At 44.3% G+C, this 10,599-nt stretch overlaps 1 protein-coding gene and 1 non-coding gene across 3 annotated transcripts in view; both read left to right on the top strand.

Moving 5' to 3' along the window:
• Positions 1-3,995, top strand: part of MBTPS2 (membrane bound transcription factor peptidase, site 2) — a 101,087-nt gene extending 97,092 nt beyond the window's left edge. For both annotated transcript variants that reach the window (XR_002828454.1, XR_002828455.1), the window contains exon 15: positions 3,754-3,995. The gene's annotated coding sequence lies outside the window, so the exon portion shown is untranslated. The remainder of the gene's footprint in view (positions 1-3,753) is intronic.
• A 1,451-nt stretch (positions 3,996-5,446) lies between these two features.
• Positions 5,447-5,592, top strand: LOC111825289. Its single transcript, XR_002828461.1, has one exon. It is a non-coding gene; the product is annotated as a U4 spliceosomal RNA (small nuclear RNA).
• The last annotated feature ends 5,007 nt before the right edge of the window (positions 5,593-10,599 follow it).

Consider the following 10,599-nt stretch of genomic DNA (forward strand, 5'->3'; position numbering starts at 1 on the left):
AAAGAGAATCTAAAATATCTCATTGATAATTTTTTTACATATTGAGAGGATAAAACTCTGAATATATTGGGTAAAATAATATACATTATTAACCTCAATTTCTCCAGTTTGTTTTTATTTCATTTTTTAAAATATATTTTGTTGATTTTTTACAGAGAGGAAGGGAGAGGGATAGAGAATTAGAAACATCGATCAGCTGCCTCCTGCACACCCCATACTGGGGATGTGCCCGCAACCAAGGTACTAATATATGCCCTTGACTAGAATCGAACCCAGAACTCTTCATTCCGCAGGCCAATGCTCTATCCACTGAGCCAAACCGGTCAGGGCTTTTATTTCATTTTTTAATGTGGCTACTATATGTGGCTCTATTGGACAGCACTGCTCTGCATTAGGTTTCATAGGAGTACTTATTTGAGAATATTCCAGCACAACAAAGAAAGAACATGGAATAATTCCTTTATTATTTAATAAATAATCTTAATCCCAAATTTTGGTTAATTTTCTTAACATCATTGGGTAGTGAAAACCATGATGTGTCTGAGCCTTGCAGAAACTTAGCAGGGTTAGAACCTGTGTCTTTGGAGGAATAATAGGAGTTGCATGAGGAAAAGAAGGCTCAGGTCAGATTGTGAGAAGTGTTTAAGCCATACATAGCATTTGAACTTCATTCTGTAGGCAATTGGCACTGAAGAGCTGTAGCAGGGGAGTTGTTATATCATTAGAATTGTATTCTGGAAAGATGACTATTGAGGCCTGTGGGGCATGAATTGCAGGGAGCCAGTTATTACTGTGGAGGACAGAACGAATAAAGGCCCAAATTTAGGTAATAGAATAGGGGTTCCGGGAAATGACTAAATGTATTTAAGAAAGATTTGGTGAGAAGGCCAAAGTCTGAATTGATCCAGGGTTGGGAGTTTACAGGGACTAAGGATGAGGGTTTGAGGGCTTGAGGGCTTGAAGATGTGATAATCAACTATGAGGAGAGGACAGAAATGAGGTGAGTGATAAAGTGAGGAGGAAATAGAGTGGTCCTCAGACTGAAGGACTATTTAAAGAGTGAAGGGTATACTTTGATATGATCCAAGAATGGGCATGCTACACATATTCTTAGTGGCCATGACTTTTACATGAACTGCCTCCTGCCCCCAGCCTGCCACAAGCATCCAGAATTATTGGAGCTAAATAGTTTAAGGAACTGAGATAGGGCGTTGGCCAAATCTCCCACAAAGAAACCGAAACTCCACTGAGGATGAGACAGGCATTGCATTCAGGTGTCAAAGTTGTTAGGAAAGGTGAGCAGCCACCTGGAGGCCTGGTAGTGAGTGATGGGGCTGGATAACGCATTAACCTCCGGGTTTTTTATTAAGCCTGTGAACAAAGAGCTGAAAGTACCAAAAAGGCAACCTTCCTGTTTTCCTCAACTCCGCACTTTCAAAGGCTGACTGTTTCCCTGAAGTCAAGCTTGCCTGTTACCAAGACATTTAAACATGTCTTAGACTCCATTGTGTCATATACACCTCAGAAGCATGGCTTTTCTTCCTCCTTTTTAACATCTTATGTTTTCTATACATTCAGTGCTCCTTTTAAATTTATTTATTTCAGAGAGGAAGAGAGAGGGAGAGAGAGTTAGAAACATCAACGATGAGAAAGAATCATTGATCAGCTGCCTCCTGCACGCCCCACACTGGGGATCGAGCCTACAACCCAGGCATGTGTCCCAACTGGGAATCAAACCGTGACCTCCTGGTTCATAGATCGACGCTCAACCACTGAGCCACACCAGCCAGGCTCACTGCTCTTGTTAAATTTTAATTTTAAACACACACACATAAAAGTTTCAAATAGTGTACAAGGAACACTTGTACACTCTTTACCCAGATTCAACTATTGTTGACATTTTGTCCTGTAGCCTTGTTAGTCACTCTCTCTTCTTTAATTTACCCATGCATATATACTTTTTCCCAAAGCATGGATTAGTTGGAGACATTATGTCCCTTCACCCCAAATGCTTTGGGGTATAATTCTTAAGAACAGAGACATTCTCTTATATTATCATAGTACACTGGCCAAAGTCAGGAACTTTAACGTTGCTACAAGTTATTGTTTAATCCAGAGTCCTTGTTCCACTGTTGTCGATTGTCCCCATAATGTCTCCTATGGCAATTTTTCTTTCCTGGTCCAGGATCCCATCCAGAATCACACATTATGATTTACTTGTAAAATCTCCTTAGTTTCTTTTTTTTAAAATAATTTTTATTTTTCCATTGATTTTTAGAGAGAGTGGAGGGGAGAGCCAGAGAGAGAGAGAGAAACATTGATTTGTTGCCTCAAGCCTGCAACCGAGGTACATGGCCTTGACAGGAATCAAACCCGTGACCCTTCAGTCCGTGGGTCAAGGCTCTATCCACTGAGCCAAACTGGTTGGCTCTCCTTAGTTTCTTTTCATCTGAAACAGTTCCTCGGCTTTTCTTTGTATTTCTTGACCTTGACATTTTTTTGAAGAATATAGGCCATTCATTTTGTGGAAGGTCCTTTATTTTGAGTTTGTCTGATGTTTCTTCAGGATTAGGTTCAGGTTGTGCATTTTTGGCAAGAAGATCACAGAAGTGATGTTGGGTCCTTCTCAATACATCATAGTAGGGGGCGCATGATGTCGGTTTGGACCAATTTGAGATCTTACTAATTGTACAACAACGGAACTTTCTTTAGTTTTATTTTTCCCATTTGGCAGGCATCTTGCATTGCAGCGCATTTTTCTTTTTTGCACAAGCGTGTTAATGGGAAGTTTCTAAATTATTTTTCATTAGTTGCAAACAGCCAAAGTGCAATAACCTGGTGTTTTTTAAGGAAGCAAGTTTAAAATAACATACATTTGCATGGCCGATGTGGCTCAGTGGTTGAGCATTGACCTATGAACCAGGAGGTTGCAGGCCTGATCCCCAGTATTGGGGGTGCAGGAGGCAGCCGATCAATGATTTTCTCTCATCATTGATGTTTCTATCTGTCTCTCCCTCTCCCATCCTCTCTGAAATCAATAAAAATATATATATTTTTAAAAATAACATACATTCATTTTCACTTATGGAGCTTTTATGTCAATGGGTATACTCAGATTAAAATATACTAGTATCTACTATCTATTTCAGGCAAAAATGAGAAAACTACATATTTGTAAATAATTTAGAAAAAAATGTGATTTAAGATTATTAAAGGACAAACTTCCTGACGCAATGAACATATTTTTATTATATTTTTGAAAATCTTGCCAAACCGGTTTGGCTCAGTGGATAGAGCGTCAGCCTGCGGACTCAAGGGTCCCAGGTTCGATTCCGGTCAAGGGCGTGTACCTTGGTTGCAGGCACGTCCCCAGTGGGAGGTGTGCAGGAGGCGGCTGGTCGATGTTTCTCTCTCGTCGATGTTTCTGGCTCTCTATCCCTCTCCCTTCCTCTCTGTAAAAAAAAAAAAAAAAAAATCAATAAAATAAAAATATTTTTGAAAATCTAATTGGCTTTATTAAATGAATCATAAATTGGGCAGCATCTATCTAGCAACTAGAAAGGTGCTCCCCAATGAACATATGTTTAAAATATCAATATTCATATTTCCTTGAAGTCGAAGACCCTTATGATTAACATGCTGACATGCCAGGTAATCGACTCTAAAACCAGAAGAAACTATGGGTTAGTGGGAAGGACTGAATTATCATGCGTGGTGTGGATCTGAACAGTAACTGCTGCATAATTATTTTAGGCAGATTCTCAGAGACTGGAAGAGGGGAGTCATGGAACTGGTGATGCCAAGAGGAAGAAGCTGAAAACTGAGCCAAAGAAGAGTTTAAAATAAGAGCTGTGTCAACATGCATAAATTCACTTGCTTTGAAGAAGCTGCAATGGGATCCAGGAACAGGAAAAAAAATATTGTTTTGCCTTTGCATGCCAAAATGTAATCTCTCTTTTTCTTCTACTCTTTCCTTAAAACAACAATTGTCTGCATGTAGGATGAGTGTGTTTTAAATGAACCATTCAGTGCTTTTTGCCCTCTGTTCTCATTTCCAGTATGGAGCGGCAACATGATAGATTAGAAATTCTCCTGGCTTTGGAGTCAGACTGACCCATGTTCTAAGCCTTGCTCTGCCACAGACTGCCGTGTGGCCTTGAGCAGGTCGCTTGGCCTTAGTCTCTATGGCGTTAAACAGGAAAAAAAAACTTTTCTGGGTTGGGAGGATTAGAAATGACATATATAAAGAGCTCACAGTACTTTACGAGTACTGTGGCCCCTAGTGGACATTCCATAATGGAAGTGGGACATAAGGACAGAGGAAAGAGCCCTGGCCTAGGAACTGGCGCATCATGGTCCTGGTCCCTAAGCCTTCATTTTACTATCAAGCACCTGACCTTGGGTTGCTCCCTCAAACTCTCTGGGTTTTAGTCCCATTAAGGAAGACGTATTGGCTGGCGAGAAATACAGGTCAAGTTTGAGGGCACTAGCATGCTGCCACTAATGCAAAGGGGGAAGTTCTTCACTGTACAGCTGACTGCTGCGCTGTGGGAACAGAACAAGCAAATGAGGGATCAGCTCTGCCTGGGCTGGGGTGGCATTTGAGCTGGGTCTTGAATGTGCCATTATGGGCCTTCCCACTGGAGAAAGGAAGTGTCTCAGGCGAGGGCAGAGCCCTAAGGGTCCGGTCGGTGAGAAGCATGGTGCTGCCATGCAGTGCAAAATGGTGGCTCACATCCTGTCCCACTGCCGTCCGCTTCTGGGACTACCTCTGACTGTTGGGTTGTATCAAAGACATTTTAAGATCGGTGAACCTTCTGTGGGCTTTGGAAATCTTTTTTAAAAAGGCGAAAGATTTATACGATCTGAAGAGAAACCAGAGTATTTTTTGGAAATCTTTTAGCTCTACTGTAGGGACAGAGGAAAATACCAGTTAAACATCAGTCTTAACTCATCAGTAATAACGAATACTTCCACGGCGCTATCTATGTGTCAGGCACTGTCTTAACTCATCAGTAATAACGAATACTTCCACGGGGCTATCTATGTGTCAGGCACTGTTCACTGTTCTAAGTACTCGACTTCTGTTAATTTATTTAAACCTCAGGATAACTGTATGAAAGTGGTGCTGTTGCCCTGGCCGGTTTGGCTCAGTGGATAGAGCATCAGCCTGCGGACTGAAAGGTCTCAGGTTCGATTCCGGTCAAGGGCATGTACCTTGGTTGCAGCCATATCCTCAGTAGTAGGTGTGCAGGAGGCAGCTGATCCATGTTTATAACTCTCTATCCCTCTCCCTTCCTCTCTGTAAAAAATCAATAAAATTTATTTTAAAAAAAGAAAGTGGTGCTGTTATGATACTTCCTTCACAGATGAAGAAATGTAGAAAGATTAGATCATTTGCCAAAGGTTACCTGCAACCAAATGGAATAATCAAGATAAGGATCCAAACTTTGTGCAGTGGCAGTATTCGGAGCCAATGAGGTTTATCCGAGGTGCGATTATTGCTAATTGAAAAAAAAAAAAGGATCCAGGCTGGCCAACAAAAGGCCCTGCACCTAATCATTCTGTGAACTGCTCCTCTAGAGACTGCAGAAGAAAGGAATCAATCTTATGGGAAAATAGATATTTAACTAGCATAAACAGTTGAGAATCTAGTTACATCTTCAAACTAAATGGTGCACTCAGACAAGAAGCCAGGGCATTGCTTTGGGGACCAAAACACGCTCTATTATTTGCTTTGGTAGCACTTTTGATTGTGTCATGACTTGGGACACTTAGGTAATGCATTGCAACGATCAAGTCTCCCTCCCCTGTAATGTGCCATTCTTTGCCAGAAATGAGAGGGAAAAAGGAAGTGGGGTGGGCTGGACAGCATTTTATGTGGAGAAATGAGGGCTTTGTAAAGAGGCTCAAGTGGAGGTTCTCTTAAGAAAGGCTGGCCTGGTATCTTTTCAGGGCTGAATGATGGAGCTTCAGACTTCCAATCTTCCCTCCAAGTCAGGTTTCCTCAAACTGGAGGAACCCTTTGGGGGTGGGTGGACGTGTCTTAGGGCACTGAGAGTCTGTGGGGTGAGGAGAGTCTGCAGAGTAATGGCAGGGACTGACTTGTCATCCTTTTGTGTTCTACATGCTAGTTCTAGACAGGCCAGCGGGGACACAAATGAAGATTATGACGGGCACTTGGAGTACTGGCTTGAAATGTCTTGAGGAAAGCCTTTTTTATAACTTATGTGTTTTTTTTCTTTCTTTCTTTTCCTTTTGTTTTTTTGTTGTTTTTTTTTGGTTACTCCTCACCCGAGGATAATTTTCCATTGATTTTTAGGGAGAGTGAAAGAGAGAGGGAAAGACAGAGAGAAACATTGAGGTGAGACAAACACATCGCCCGGTTGCCTCCTGCATGAGCCCCGACTAGGGCCCGGGCCAGGGAGGAGCCTGCAACCAAGGTACGTGCCCTTGACCAGAATCGAACCCGGGACCCTTTGGTCTGCAGGCTGATGCTCTATCCACTGAGCCAAACTGGCTAGGGCTAATTTACTTTTCTTAAATCCTCCAGAAAATTCTACCAATGAACTCTTTTTTTTTTTCTTTTTTAAACTTTTTTTAATTTTTTATATATTTTTTATTGATTTTTTACAGAGAGGAAAGGAGAGAGATAGAGAGTCAGAAACATCAATGAGAGAGAAACATCGATCAGCTGCCTCCTGCACATCTCCCACTGGGGATGTGCCCGCAACCCAGGTACATGCCCTTGACCGGAATCGAACCCGGGACCCTTCAGTCAGCAGGCCGAAGCTCTATTCACTGAGCCAAACCGGTTTCGGCACCAATGAACTCTTAAAGACCTTCTGAATGGGCTGTGAACTGCCTGGCACCCTGGAGATCAGAAATGTCATGGGGAACAGAGTGGGAAGTTACAAGGGATGGCGGTCACCCTCATCTCCCTCCCCCAACACCTGATCTCATCTCAGAGAACTCGGTCTCTCTTGGGGTCTTTGGAGTGTCGACCCTGATGTTCTATTTCTCAGTTCATCTGGAAAGACACAGACGTTGAGAGCCTACATTGTGCCAGGCATGGTGCCAAGCAATGGGAGTGCAAGGGTGAAATATCAGGAGTCCCGAAAGAGCTTCGTGCCTAGGGTAGGGTGTGCCTTAATAATATCAACATTCTCATCATTGTAGCTACCTCCCATTTATCAAATGTGTCACGTGGCCCAGCCAGCACGGCAAGTGGTTGTATGTCGACCTATGAACCAGGAGGTCATAGTTCGATTCCCGGTCAGGGCACATGCCTGGGTTGCAGGCTCCATCCCCAGTGTGGGGCGTGTAGGAGGCAGCTGATCAATAATTCTCTCTCATCATTGATGTTTCTATCTCTCTCTCCCTCTCCCTTCCTCTCTGAAATCAATAACAAAAATATATTTAAATATGTCATGTGTCAGATACTGCCCTCTGTGCTTATCATATGTTTATTCATTTAATCCTCACAACAGCTCTATGAGGTGGATACTGTTATGAGCTTCATTTTACAGAGGGGGGATGGAGGCACAGAGGGATTGATGAACCCGTAGGAATTCACCACAGAAATGATCTGATAAAGACAGGCAATAGCTCCAGAGAGGAGAGAGGCGGGACACCCTCTCCAGGGTCACACTCCCTGATGGGGAGGGGCACCTGCTGGTGGGAGGCAGCAGACTCACACACCTGGCTTTGGGGAGTTGTAAGAAAAGCGGGGGAGGGGGGGCAGTATGAGACAACAGCCAGGGTTAGCAGAGGCAGCGCCATGAAGGAGTGAAGAGCCCAACTCTGGAGCCACCTGCTTGGGTTCAAGTCCCATGAAGGAGTGAAGAGCCCAACTCTGGAGCCACCTGCTTGGGTTCAAGTCCCAGCTCTCCCGCCTTCTAGCTTCCTAACCTCTTTGCACCTCAGTTGACTCGTTGGTAAAATGGGGATAAGTGCACCCACCTTTTGGGGCTGTCGTAAGGATTAAAGAAGTTAGTGTTTGAGGTTAAAGAATGCTTTTCTCTGGGAAAACTGTAACCATGAGGCTGGTTTCCCAACAGCCTTCAATTTTGCTCTTTCCCCCCGCCCCCGCCCCCGACGTCCCCCACACACACCTCTAGTCAACTTCCTCCCATCAGGCATTTATTTGACATTTGCTTCAGGTGAGGAAGTTCAGGTGATGAAATTCACTTAATAAATTTCTGTGCAGCTTTACCTTGAAAACTTGGTTTGGCTACAAGCTTTTTTAAAACTGAGGTAAAATTCACATAACATAGAACTAGCCACTTTATAGTAAAACATTCACTGACATTTACTGCATTTACAATGTTGGGCAACCACCACCTGTATCTACTTCCAAGACATCTTCATCACCCCAAAAGGAAACCCATTCCCATCAAGTAGTCACCTCCCTTCTCTCCTCCCTGGACACTGGCACCCACTGACCCGATTTCCATTTCTATGGACTTACCTATTCTGGACATTTCAAATGACTTCTTTCACACAGCACGTTTTCAAGGTCTATCTGTGCTATAGCCTGGGTCAGAACTTCATTCCTTTTCAAGGCTGAATAATATTCTGCTTATCCACTCATCACTTGATGGACATTTGGCTGCTTCCACCTTTTTTTTAAAAAAGTGTTTTGTGGTTTTTTTTATTGATTTCAGAACGGAAGGGAGAGATGATAGAAACATCAATGATGAGAGAGAATCATTGATCGGCTGTCTCCTGCACCTCCCCCCCAACTGGGGATCAAGCCTGTAACCCAGGCATGTGCCCTTGACCAGAATCAAACCTGGGACCGTTCAGTCCCCAGGCCTATGCTCTATCCACTGAGCCAAACCAGCTAGGGCCTCACGGCTTCCTGATTTGACAGTGACGCCTGTGGCTTTACAGTGGCACCTCCTGTTGTTTTACTTGTTTGTTTTTGTTATTTTGTTAATCCTTGCTGGAGGATATTTTTTTCCATTGATTTTTAGAGAGTGGAAGGAAGGGAGGGACAGAAAGAGAGAAACATCGATGTGAGAGAGACACATCGATTGGTTGCTTCCTGCAGGCGCCCCGACGTTTTCAAGGTCTATCTGTGCTATAGCCTGGGTCAGAACTTCATTCCTTTTCAAGGCTGAATAATATTCTGCTTATCCACTAACCACTGTACACACTGCCCAGGGTTGTGTGTTTTTTTAAAATATATTTTTATTGATTTCAGAGAGGAAGGGAGAGAGATATAACATCAATGATGAGAGAGAATCATTGATCGGCTGTCTCCTGCACCCCCCTCCCCACTGGGGATCAAGCCTGTAACCCAGGCATGTGCCCTTGACCAGAATCAAACCCTTCAGTCCTCAGGCTGGCACTCTATCCACTGAGCCAAACCAGCTAGGGCTGTTTTTTTTTTTTTTTTAAATAAGGCCGATGCCCAGGCTGGACCTCATGGGCTGGGGTGCAAGCAGGGGTAGGCTTTAAAGCTTCCAGGTGACCTAGTGTGCAGCTCAGTTGGAAACACTGTGCCAAATAGTCCAGGCCCCTCTCAGTTACACACTCTTCTTAATCAGAAATGTCATCGTGTTGAACTAGCTGGGTGAAGCCCACATTCATCTGCAAAATGGCGGGGGAGTCATCCAGATTTCTGTCAACCATTCTCACCCTAATAACTGAGGCCAGGTTTTTAAAGAAAGGAAGTGATTTCATCACAGCTGCATGCAGTGGGCAGGGAGGCAGAACGTCTCCAAGGGTCCCCAGTGGACTGGTGAAAGAGCAAAGAAAACAAAACAGTAAAACAAAGTTCTGGCTTTGATGGCAGGTGCAGCAGCTAGTGGCTGCCAGCCCCCTACCTCTCTTCACAAGGAAGGTTGGGGACAGCAGCACCATGACTGGCCTCTGGGATCTGACAGCCTGGGACAGTGTCCAGTTAGCACTTTGCCTCCGCGCTTCTGCCACCACCACCTTCTCCTTTTTAATGGCGGGATCTTTCCCGTTTTGACTTCCTTCTTCCCGGTTGGTAGTTACTGTTGCTAACTGCAGGACAGTGTGGCTCCTCCTCACAGTTTATAAAACTCGGTTGCAGCCCTGCTGGTGGGGCTCAGTGGTTGAGTGTCGACCTATGAACCAGGAGGTCACAGTTCTATTCCCGGTCAAGGGCACATGCCCGGGTTGCGGGCTCCATCCCCAGTATGGGGCATGCAGGAAGCAGCTGATCAATGATTCTCCTCATCATTGATGTTTCTATCTCTCTCTCCCTCTCCCTTCCTCTCTGAAATCAATAAAAACACAACAACTCTGTTGCAGATGTTCAAGTTGGGCTGAATAAGCAGATGGGTCCTTGTGAGTGTGAGTTTTGGCACTAAACCTATGGTTTTTCACCTTCAGCGTTGACTTCATTTTAGTCACTATTGGCCCTGCCCTCTAGTCACACCCCCAGGAACACACCTGGAGTGGAACACGCAGGCCTTCTTTTCCTTGCAGCGAGGGAGAACGCACACCTTGGGGCACCGTGGGGCATCACAGCAAGAGGGTGTCAGGAAGGACCACATATAGGATTGGGGCCGTATTAGGTGTTTGGGGGAGCATTTCAGGAAGCCGGGCATTGCTCAGGACTGG

Source organism: Myotis lucifugus, unplaced genomic scaffold (assembly GCF_000147115.1).
Source record: "Myotis lucifugus unplaced genomic scaffold, Myoluc2.0 scaffold_20, whole genome shotgun sequence".
Classification (NCBI taxonomy): Eukaryota; Metazoa; Chordata; class Mammalia; order Chiroptera; family Vespertilionidae; genus Myotis; species Myotis lucifugus.